Source organism: Natator depressus, chromosome 4 (genome assembly GCF_965152275.1).
Source record: "Natator depressus isolate rNatDep1 chromosome 4, rNatDep2.hap1, whole genome shotgun sequence".
Taxonomy (NCBI): Eukaryota; Metazoa; Chordata; order Testudines; family Cheloniidae; genus Natator; species Natator depressus.
Window position 1 is genome coordinate 83,259,844 of NC_134237.1, and position 12,949 is coordinate 83,272,792.

The window sequence follows — 12,949 nt, forward strand, 5'->3', positions numbered from 1 at the left end:
AGAGTTTTCAGTTTCTCTATTTATTTTCAGTAACTCATTTCTGACTTAACATTCTGCAACTGAAGCAACTGAGCTGTTACAGTTCATTACCCCCATTCCCTAGACATCCACGATTCATCCTTGTTTATTACTTGGCCATACAAATCGGCTCTTGGTTCACATTTGGAATAAACTGAAGGAGCATTTTTTTAAGTTATAAAAAGACTCTATGATCCAGGAATGTACAAAAATAAGAGATTTGCAGGTTTCAGACCCTTTCCCCCCATTCCTTCTACAACCCCCCCCCCCACACACACACACACCCCACCACCACACACACCTTTTGTAAAGAGTCATAGATCCATAATATGTAGAGCTAAAAGGCCAAACAGCCACTTAATGTGGACAGTGATTATTTTTCATAGAAATGTTCCTTTTCTTATTATTAACCTTGAAACTTAAGAAGAATGGAAGGCCTGTTTAGAGCCTGAGCAGCTAAACCAACCTGAAGCTCCCAATTGCCTACTTCTTTATAGCTAATTTCAGAAAAACATTTGGCAAAAGACCTCTAAGCTGGTGACCTCATAAGTGAGAATGTGTGTTCTGTTTCTCTAAACCTGTAGCAGAAAGCCAGGCAGAAGGAGGTGGGAGAAGGTGCTAAGCAAAATCGGTAGAGTGAATCAGGGTAGCTTTGGAGATAAGACTGTTATCTTTATCTTAATAAAATACAATATTAGAAGAAAGTTACTTTCTATGTTCCTTTACCTTTGTCACGTGACACCGCGCGTACTCAGGAGTAGAACTGGGTGAAACAGATATTTCACTTTGGTGGCAGTTCCGAAAAACTGGGGAAATGTTCTGTTAGTGAATAAAAAATGTCCCGTTTAGACCTGTTCTAGAGCAGAGATGTCTCCCACATCCCCCATGAGTCCTGTAGCTACTAGGCTAAAGCTAATAAGGGTGGAAGGAAGGGTACAACAGTACTACCACCTCCTCCTCTGCTGGCCGTTTTGTGAACACCTGAAGCGATTAGTGTCAAATTCATTAATAGTTCTGACTGACCAAAAACTACATTTTTCATCAAACTCTGTGTGAAAATTTTTTTCCAGCTCTACTTGGGACTTGAGAAAAGACCAAAACAATAATGCAGAATGTAAATGATATAACAGACTTGTCGTCAGTTTTAGTTTATCATGACCCAAAAATGAACTCTCCCATACCCTCCCAGCTCCCACATCCATTCTCTTTTCCTATTACCACCACCACCTTTCAGTCTGTCACTCAGGCATGTAATTGAAGAGTTATCCAAGCCATGTACAAATCCTGCTGCTCCATCCTCTGCAACTTTCTTAAAGATCTGTCCTTTTCTTTTTGCCCCTACCAGGGCAAATCTCTAGTTCAGAACGTCAATCTCCTGTCTCAGTGCCAGATTCTCCCTTACCTCCATGACACCCATATTGCTCCACTCCAATCCATGCAGTATGCTACCTTTAAATTAAGTTTCTTTGTCCATTGCCCTAATCATATACCTCCCTCTCTGAAACCCTGCATTTGCCCCTACTCTTCCATCACATCAAGTGTCTTTTCCTTACATTCAGAGCCCTATCTAACTCTGCCTCCAGTACCTTTCTGATTCATTTGGTGTTGTCCTCTCACCTCTACCATTCCATTTTCTTTCTGCTTTCTTCCACTCTGCCCCCACAGATGGGGCATCATTTTTGTTCTGATCCAAAAGGCAACTACCCTCTCCCCATTCAGATCCCTCCTGAAGACCCATCTCTATTGCGACAACTACAAGAAGTTAGCTAACAGTGATTAGACTGAGGTACAACTGAGGATAATGTACAAATCTTAAGAACTACTGAGTTGTGTTATCAAACATTATATTATCAAAATTTGGCTAATCTCACCATGATGAATAACTTGTATGTTGTAACTTGTTCCCTTACCCTTCACTGTCTGTCTGTTTTGTCTTAGATTGTGATGTCTTTGAGGCAAACCATGTGCCTCTTAGGTGTATACAGCACTCAGCACATTGTGGACATTATTGGAAACATCATAATAATCTTCATTCCATGCCACAGGATAATCAGTCATCGAGCTCAGCCATAAAGAAGGATGACTCTATAACTATCCAGGACTTGGAGAAATTATCACACCCACTTGGGGTGATCTAATGCCCACTGAAGTCAGTGGTAAAGGTCCCATTGACTTCAATGGGCTTTTCATCAAACCAAAATTTGGTCTCTGAAGACAGTCATTTTGAAAATGAGACTGAAGCCATCAAAAATAATGTGGAAGTTACTACCTCAAATCTCCATTGTCTTGGAGAGAAACCAAATTGCTGGAAAATCAAATCTGATCCTGGGATATGCTGGCAGTCATCACACAGTACTGTCTGAGAAAGAGGCCTTAGAAGTGACTGCAGTCCTGCGGAAAATCCTCTGATGTTTATCATTTATAATTAAAAGATAATTTAATTTATATTGATGAATACAATTATATTCTACTAATCTTTCCCATATGAAAGTTACATCATTCTCATTACCTGGGTACCTGAGCCCCTGCTACCTGGGTACCTGATATTAGTGTAAACAGGGTCTGAATGAGCTCTCCCCAACTTCTAGTGATGCACTGGGGGAAAAAGATCTCAGGAGCAGACCGTATTTTCATATTCACACCTACTCTGACAGAGCTGCTTTGCCAAAGTGATCAATTTAGGCTGGTTCGGGGTTCAATTCACTCTAGTACTGAATGCAGGGGTAATGAAATGTTGTTATCCTTATTGTATGAGTAAAGGGCAGCAGAAATGTATTTAACCTACCCTGATTGAGTGTATCACACTAATCAACTGAATAATAACCTGAACCTGACTTGCTAAGCAAGGGTAGAAATGCAAAGGTAAGAGAGGGGTGGGGGCAGGTTCTGATTATGCCTAAAGAAGCCTAGACACCAGTGGACCGTCCCCTCTCCAATGTTTAAAAATACAGTGAGTGCACTCAGGTAAGAGTCCTCGTTTCTGTTCAGAGATTACTAGAGGTAAAGTCACTGATGAACAGACCTGGGGCTAAACCTTCAGCCTGATATGGGGATAGTGTTGCAGTAGAAGACAATGAAGAGGCAGTAGCACAGAGGTTCCCCACTACCCAGTGAAATCACCAAGAGCTGGGCTCAGGGGGGTGAACCTGAGAATATGGCATTGCAGAAGTGGCAGTGAGCAGCAAGCATCAGCTGTGAACAGTGGCAGAGACACTGTTATCTCTGCTGACCGCCAGTGAACAGTGGCAGCAGTGAGCCAGGTGCAGAGGGGGTAGCAGGAGTGGAGGCACTGCTTGACACACATGAATGCATCTCTGAATTCTGGGTCTTCACTGATGAAGGACAAGCACCTGTGAATGGGGTGCAGCAGAAGGAAAGGGGAATGGCATGTCAAAAGGGTGATTCATGCATCAGACTTTCGCACTGCCAGGTGGGGAACTGAGACAAAAGGACACTGCTCAGTGTAGTGTGGGGTGGGTGTTTGCACTTTCAAATTGAGCTTGTGGCATTTTCCCAAATTAATGCTGGGTTCCCTTTCAATAACAAAGTTTTCTTTTGTTACACACAGACTCAGTGCTTGTGAGTGGGGAAGACTTGCCTCTGAGAGGGGCCCAGGGTGATGTTTATGTGTCCCTGATTACTGGGTAGGGGCTTAAGTCAGTTCTCTTTTGTATTGTAAAGAGGAACCTCTAGATATTGAGCCCAGCTCTTGTTGCTGCTAACTACACCTGGCAGAAGGATTACATTAGCAACTGTAAAAGGATTTAATGAATGTCTATACAAAAACAAAACGTCCAATCAGAAGCTCCATGCTAGTCTACTTCACGGATATCAACAAAATTGGACAATGACAAAAGAAATACATTAAGAACCATACCTAATTAGGGGTCAGTGTGGAGTTGCATCATCACACTAAGAGCTCAGGCAGGCCTTTGCCCAAAGATCAGTTTTTATACCACCCCTTCAGAGGTTACAAAAGGCATTTCCCTCTGTGGTCAGCCAGCTCTATTTGCTAGGACTAAAGGGTTGGAGTCATGGCATCACCTACATCTCTCCACTTTTGGGCAACAGTGCCAATGTTATACCAATAAAATAAAAACCAGCAGGATCTTATTAAAGGGAATAAGGCAAAATACCACATTTATTGTGAATACAGAAAGAATCATAGTAAGCAGTTAGTTATAGCTATAACATTCCATTCAATTTCATATTTATTCACACATTCATTCATACACACACACAGGTTCTGCAAGGTTGTTATCTTAGTCACCAGCCTTAGAGTTGCTTGTGCCAAGCCACTAGCCAGGTGGCCTGGACACGAGGAGGGAGCAGGGCCTTGTCAGATGCTCATCTGATGCTCCTGGAAGTTGGTTTGTGGAATCAGACCCCAAAGTTCTCAGTTTCTAGTCCATTTTTATAGGAATTTATTCCTATTAGTCTATGAGAATTGCTTCATCATGCTGTTGCTGAATCATTCAGCAGATGGCACATTCCTGATGGCTCCGTGCTGCCAGAGTTATCTTGTTCTTCGGTTCTCCCATCCTTGAGGCTGTTGGGTGGATTCCAGTCTACCCTCCGGGGCTCCTCTGGTTGTTTCCACTTGACGCCTTATTCGGCCAATCGACACTGGATTCTTTATTTATTATCCACACCAAGCATCCATCCACATACATCCTCTATCTCTATTTTAATCACAATTGTTAACAAAGCGAGATGAATACAACAAAAGGGCGGGGAGTCTCTGTGTGCTGTTTCTGTTGTTACAAATCATCGCTTTGAGATTCTCTCTGTGTGAGTAGTTGTTGTTACAAAGTATTGCTTTGAGAACAGACTCTGTTTCAGGAACTTGCAAGTTTCACACACAGAGAGGGAGAAAAACAGTAAAAATAAAAGAGACCAAAAACCAAGAGACCTGTTAATTAGTAATACCCTGGTATTTCAACTATGGGGAATCAAACTCATTTGTGATTTTAATACAGAACTTCTTTAATATGATCCAACATAACACCAATTCAAATATTTCTTGGTGTGGGGAGGAAATTCCAGTCCCTCAACAGGCAGGGACCTTGTTCTGGTCCCCGCTCGCTCCCTCCTCCTCTTCCCAGGGGGACCCAGGGCCTCTCTCAGCTGGGGAGTCTCCCCTCCCTCTTACCCACACAATGAACAAGTTGGGGCCTCCCCTGCATTCCACAATACAGGAACAGACTATCCGTGTGCCAGATTGCCAGATTGCAAAACCATTTAACCTGGCTGTTTGGACGGAGGGGCAGCCAAGCCAAATTTCAATGGCGTAGCAACCCCGTGCACCTAGTCATAACACCACACATTGAAATTTGGCCCAGCCACCCCTCTGTCTGTATGGAGGGGCAGCTAGGTCAAATTTCAATGGCACTGCGACCATGTAACTGGGGCAATACTCTGGGCCCTTATGGCAGCACCTGTACTGATTTAATATGGGATTACAGTTTAAGAATGGTTGGGCCATGGACTTCCCCTGGTTCTGTGGCCTATGGAACTTTGAACAAACGCAAAAAACCTTGCAGGGGGCATTCACTTCCCCAGCCCCCACAACTGGTAACCCTGCTTTTGGAGTGGCTTGCATACCATGCAACACTAACAGGGATTTATGCACCTATTCTGAGGGGAATGCAATTTTAACTGGCCTCTGGGTGCAGACCCCGTGTACGCCCATGCCCATCTAGCAAAGAATGCACAAGCTACAGTGCTATATCTCACTAAACCCTGGATTACCAACAAACAAAGCAGTGAGTATTTTTAGAAACATATGGCTCATAACTTACTTTATATCTTGTGCATTCTTGCTATTATTGTATCATGTTAAATTGTTTCTCTATGAAAAATCCATCTCACATATTTGATTATTTGAATCCAATTTTAATTTAAAACTTGCTACTAGGTTCCTTTTTCCTTCTATCACAATTTATAATTTTATTTCATTTATATATAATAACAATGACTCCAGTGGCATGATCAATTTAAAAGTCTAAGGTTTCTAGACTGCAAAATCAGACAAGTAAATTAAGCAACACATTGTTATTTGATGTATCCATAGAAAAATCTACGGGTATCAAATGGAATGAAGAAACTTCTATCCAGAATTAATTTATATCAAAGACACTCTGAAGACTGTTAATTTGCTCAGCAGCATCCTCTAAGAAGCACCTACTCAGCCCCATTAAGTCTGCTTTGTGCAGCTCCAGCAGTACAAAGCAGACTGACAGCCAGCTTAATTAAGCATCTGAGGATTCCACTTTTATATGGGAATCCTCCAGTGGTGTACATCTGAAATAGGCTTAGCTGTCAGTTGGTTAGGGAACCAACATGTACGTCTATGCATCTACATTTAGGTCATGCCCGCCTGACATACAAATTGATTAATTTTGTTTCAGTATATTTTATTTTAACTTAATAATTAAGAACCAGATTGTGATCCCCTTATTCATGTTGAATAATACTTTAATTCCATGATCAATCCCTTTGCAGTCAATGGAATGGCTTGCGGAGAAAGATAGTATATCTAGTTTGATGAATGGCATCACAATTTGGCCCTAAAGACATGGAATATTCCTTCCACAGCTCTGCGCATAAAGAATTTCAAAGATGGAAGTATGGTAGTTTCCTGAATAATATGTGAAGATCTATGGGTCTAGTCCTAAACTAGTGTATGTTGGCATAGCGCCATTGAAATCAAGTACTCCAATTTATTTCAGTTTACACAAGTGGAAAATCTGGCCCACAGCATTTACCAAAGTGTGTAGAGCAGCGTAAGAAAAACCTTTCAAGTGTGTAACAAAAATTATGGACAGGAGGTCAACAGGAGGTCAATCTAATCCACGCAGGCAGAGCCGTGTCCACTGCCAACTCCTAATTAAGTCAATAGAGGTCCACCTCTATTGAGGTCCACCTCAATAGATCAGGATATTATACGGTGATCTAAACAGTAAAGTTGAGTTGAACGGGACAGTTTTTGGTCCTCTAGTTAACAGAGAGCGTGCTTTCAAAAGTATTTTTAAAACATGATTTTGGTAAACAGAGTAAAAGTGAAGATTTATGAAATCATAGCAACAAGGACAAATACACGAACACATTTCCCTCACTTTAGGTATGTCTCAGAGTTCTATTTGACGGACACTATTTAATCATTTATATTCTCTTTGGAGGTCCCTTTTATATTAGGTCCATTTTTTCTTGTCACAAAATGCTTTTTGAAATTTCAGTAAAAACTATCACAGTATGTGTTTCAATATAGCCACTCAGGAACAGTTTTGATTCTTTACACGCACACATTACAAGAGTTGTCACAGTTATATTTAGTACTGTGGTTCATTTGTGGACTCATGAACAGGCAAAGCAAAGACTTTACTCACAAGATTTCCAGCTTTCTCCCACAATGATACTGTGCACATAATACAGTACGGAGACTAGCACAATAGTCTTATGTTAGGTTTTGCATTATTATTATAAAAAAGAGAGTATTATGCTTTCATATGTCATCTTGCAGGTGATTAATATTTATATCAGCCATGCATATTACATTTCCATTTCTTAGCATTAAAATTGGCATTAAGATTGGATGAAATAACTCATTTTCTATTGAAATTTGACATAACTGCACATTAACTACTGTTATTGTTGTAAACATGTAAATCATTGTAAGAGTGTTTGTTTTCATTGTATATTATAATATATTAGGCACTTGATATTCAGCATGTGTTGGATTTGAATATTTAATTCCTGATAAAGTATAGGGAATTTGAACCTTTTTAATTTATTTTAAGATTTAGTAATATAAAGTGACAAAAACATGGTTATCTTCAAAGGTTGCTAATTTACATTCAAGTTTATATATCAAGGAAGTTTACAATTATACAAAAAAACCAAGGGACAGATTCTCCATTGTGTTCTGGCTCCTTTGCACTAATCTGGAACAAAGAGCAGCTGGATCTGGCCAGCTGAGAATGCCACCAGCATGAGAGAGTTCTCAACTAGTGCAGACCCTTCATAGTCAGCCAATCCACTACCCCTACTGGGGCATGGTACACTAGAGCCATGTCAGGGGCAGAAAGGAGCATGAAGTGTGTGGAGCACTTCTGGGGGGAAAAGTGTCATATGGGCCACTGAAGACTGTTGGCAGCTTGTGTAGGTTAGAGTAGGAGCTAGGGGTCTTCGTAGACATTAGAGAGTCTGTGACACTTTTTGTAAGTCCTTAGCCAAAATTTACTTTCCTTTCCCGCACTTTTGTGCAGTATGTTGTGCGAGTTTTGCCATTCCCTCCACAATGATGATGGGGATGATGACTTGACAGCAGTGTTTCAAACTGTCTGCAACCCATATTAAAAGGAAATATTGTTGGTACCTTTTCCCTTCTTTCCATGATTGATATGTACATAATGACTACAATACATAACAAAAACAATTTGGCAGCTAAAACTTCAAATGCTGTTGAAGAGCCAGCTATTGACTCTCTACAAAACACTAAGAAATAAGTAAGAAAAAAAAAGTAAGTGTAAATTAAATTGACTGTAACTTGAGTTGCATTTTATTACCTCTTGTGTTGAAACAAAAAGCTTTACAAGCTTTAAATTAACTATACCACACTCTCACAACTGCCCCTTTACCAAAGATCAGGCCAGTTATGTCCATCGGCTGATTCACTGTATGGGGCTGGTAACATTGGTTATTGCTTGTCTCGCTGATAAGAAACTGATTTTTATATCAAAATTGTTTAAAAAATTAAATCTATAAAGAAGCGTTTCAAGATTAAGAAACAAGGTAATTTGTTGTCTTATTTATGGACTTTCACAGCAACTATTGTTTCCCTTCAATCAGACTGGTAGAAGAGTTTACCCTCCCACGGCCTCTGCTAAGTGGTACCTGTGCCTACAATTGCTAAAAAACAGATACATTTTTTGCAAACATTTTCAGAGACATTTTATCCTGCTTTTTCATCAAAATTTCAAATTTTGAAATTTTTAATCTGCTCGACCCCTGTGTTAAAGATCTCCACCATAAGCTAGTTCTTTTTGTTTGTCAACAGACCACTTCATTTTGTTTTGCTGTGGAGAAAAAAGCTTAAGCTATTTATTTAATTAATTGGATTTATTTAGTCCTATCAGTTATCCATGCAAGTTCTGGGTGCATTATGTAAATGAAATGCATACAAAATAGTATAAATATTTACATCCAAAGATTTCTCTCCCATTAAGAATTCTTCCCCTTCAAACTATCCAGCATACCCCCAATCCTTTTCCTTCAAATTTCTCTTCCTCAACCTCTCATATCAGAAAAAAACATAGAAATAGTAATACCTTGCAGTATGTCCTGAAGGTCACCAGCTCCAGGGTCAACAGAGGAATCAAACTCCAGAGTTGAGGGACCCCTGCAGAAGCAAACCTACTACCAGCCCTCTCCCGTTTAAACTAGGACCTGTTCACTTGAGCACCTCTGCTGCTAACAGTTGCTGTGGAATCAAACAAGGAGAGAGGGAGTCATTTACATAGCTAGGACCCAAACTTCTTTGAGAAACCAGTTGGTAGCCAATACAGTTGTAATGTGTCCTTTGCGTACAATACTAGTTAGTAAGTACACAGCTTCATTAGGCACCAGTGGCACTATGCAGCATCCATTCACTGGATCAAGCAGTAGATGAAGCTTCCAAGTGATCTCAGGTTGAGCACTAAATAATCCAACTTTGATGTGACACGGGAAGGGTTAGTCATAGAAGTCCAGCTGTGGAGGAAAGAGATGCATCCTTCTTCCCAACACACATGAAATCATACCCTCGGTTACCTTGCTTTCTGGATATCTGAAGAGCTAAAAAATCCCCATTATGCTGAGTGACAAGTGGAGACATACTCCCCCAGTCATGGAAGCCAGTACCAACTTTGCCATTTCTTCTGGTTGCTTCCCCAGTCCAGAATCAGTATCACATTCTTATCTGGGTGGAGCTAACCGGCTAGGCCTATCTCCTCAGTCTCAGGCAGACATCAGGTAAACTGCTCAACTGCACCAACTAAATGTGGAGAAATGAAGTCACCTTTGCACCCATTATATTTCCCAACAAAAATCACTGCCACAAGCAGCCCCTTTTTAAATTGGCCTAGTCCTAAGACTGGATTTAACAGTAACAGTTGTTGACTTTTATCTCCACTTATTTGGAGGGCGGGGGAGGAATGGCACACCAAAGAGCCACCTCAGGCACCCACATAGGCAAAGGGAAACATCCCCTTAAATTATTGCTGGCACAATTGGCTGCCCTTACCAACTGACCAACTACAACTTAACAATTGTTGTGTAACACAATACAGCAATAAATAGTAAATAGAACAGGCTGCACAGCAAGCATGTAGAGTTTGGGATAACAAAATGCTCTCTTACCCATAGAAAAAGCAGTAATAGCCCAAGTGGGTTTCCTTATCAACTGAATCTCTCCGTCTACCACTTAGTAGTAGCTCTATGATAGAGCCTAATAGTAACTGACAGTAAATGTATAGTAACAGGCAGATCTAAAGTATACTGCCTTTTGAGGAGTATTTCTGGACTCAGGAGAAGTTGACTTAACTAAGCAGCAAATGGTGGCTCAGAACAGGTGACACACAATGTGGTGTGTTTTTGGTTTTCCCCACAGCGGATTGGAGTAACACAGTTCCCACTCGTGTGTGCATCTGAGAGAGAAATAAATGTGTAGGTTCTGTGCATGCACAGATACATCACCAAAAGAAACAAACAACCCCACACCAAAACACCCTTTAAGAATGGGAGGAGGCAGCATGTACACGAGGCAGCCTCATGATTGCTGTGGGAAAGCACCTATATTCCCTCAAAATCTGGGGAGGACCTGAGAGAGATCCTTGGCCCCATGACAAATTGGGAGGACAGACCCTGGAATGCCACCCCAGCCCACCCCTACTCCCTACCACTGGAGGCCACATATTTAAGCTATTTTGTGTAGGCTACAAGTATACCTTAGATTATGATACAGGCCTCCTTTTTAAAGCACGTTGAGATCTACAGATGAAAAGAGCTGAATCAGAATTCAGTATAATTATTATTACTATGGAGTTCAGAGGGGCACTTTTATGCTATGAAGTAGATTGAGTAAGCAAACTCCAGGAGTAGAAGTGCTCTGTTGTCTCATTGCCTTGGAGAGGAGTAATGTGGTATGATATTACTGATACTGATTACAACATCAGTTGTTGGGAAAGAGTGGAAGTAGATACATTCTACTCATAATCTGTGTAATTGTTCTTTTATAAAGCACCAAATCCTTCCCCCCTCCTGTGTGAGTGAAAAAGGCTTTGAACCCCCAGACACCATGTGCTACCACTTGAGAAAGTAGGTTTCGGGATTTGAGCAACTCACACATCTCTGCTGCCCACAGAACTCTTCTCTGCGGGGGCTCCCTGTGCCCCAACACACAGAGGAGCTCAGAGGGAGCAGCAGGCTGAAGCAAGAGGTGGGGAGGTTAGATCAGGGACTTTGTGGGACCCCCTGGCAAAAAGGGAGTGCCTCTGCTGCCAGGACTACTGCCCTCCTGAGGCTGCTGTAGAAGATCGTCCATGGTCTTAGGAGGAACAAGTCTTTGTCCAGAAGCTGCAGAGAATAACAGCACAGTCACTTGGCCAACATTCTGGGGCAAGGATTTGTCCTAATAAGTGCAATATCAAATCTAGACCTTTTCTTCTGCCAAGTAACAAGTAAAAAAGTGATCTTGCAATAATCTTACATAAGTTCTGCTTATGGCCATGTGCATAGATTTCATGTCATTGGCAATGTGAGTGATCGCAAATAAGTACTTTTCAAAATTTCAAATGCAGAACAGTGATTGAAATAACTGAAAAACTTTTGGAGCCTATCAAGAAATAACTGGATCCTTTTCGGTGCCATGCTTTATGAATTGGTAGGTTTTTAGCAACTGAAATACTTCCTGAAGAGACAGAAAAAAATCTAAAAAAATTAAACATCTAGCCAATATTTGCCTGAAGTGATATGACATAAATCAAGCACATAGGACTTTGCCTGACATTTAATGTATTTACACTATTTTGGGCCAACAGCTTTAAGCAGTCCCAGCTCCTTGTCACATTATTTCTGTGGGTAATGCAGTTTGCGAAAACTTGTTTGAAGAGGTATTGGTGTATAATGATTGGAGCAGGAGACTTACCTCTACCAACACTGTGCAACTTTGGCAAATTAGATATTGTACATCTATAGATACCTCACTTTTAGCCATTTGCAGAGAGGGTATACTTACCATACAGATGTTGTGAGTTTTAAAGAGTAAAAAGCTTGTAAAGCACCTTCAGATTTAAACATTTTACAAAGTGTGCGTGTGTGTGTAACATCTTCATGCTCTTTACTTAACATATAAAGCATCGGAGAGTACAAATCATACAAAACAGTAAAATGTCCTAAATGCAATGTCCCTCACTAGCTTACCCTTCCTTTGGGAGATCATCAGTGAGCTCAGGCAGGTCCTCCACCCCACTGCCTACCCTGTTCTGCAGCAGTCTTCCGCATCTTAATCTGGTGCAAAATGGCTCTCTCCCCCATGGAAAAAATACCCCTGTGCCAGCACCAACTTCCTAATATGAGCACAAACCCCTGCCTTTGTTGCCAAGGTAACTTCACCTCTACCAAACAAGTTCTTCTGGGCAGGGACCATCTTTTGTCTATAGTGACTAGACTTCCAAGGATTGGTTATTTAGGAGTCAACTACCCTCAATTATTCTTTTGCCACAAGCCTTTAGAATTTTCAACTCAACATGGAGGCAAACAGACAATAGAGAAAGCAAAAGGGTGCCTGTCTGAAATGGAGTTTGCTGCCTGATACACACACATATAGGGTTCATAATCTCACACAGAATTCAGAAATTGTACAGATATATTCCCAGTTCATCACAGCATGCCA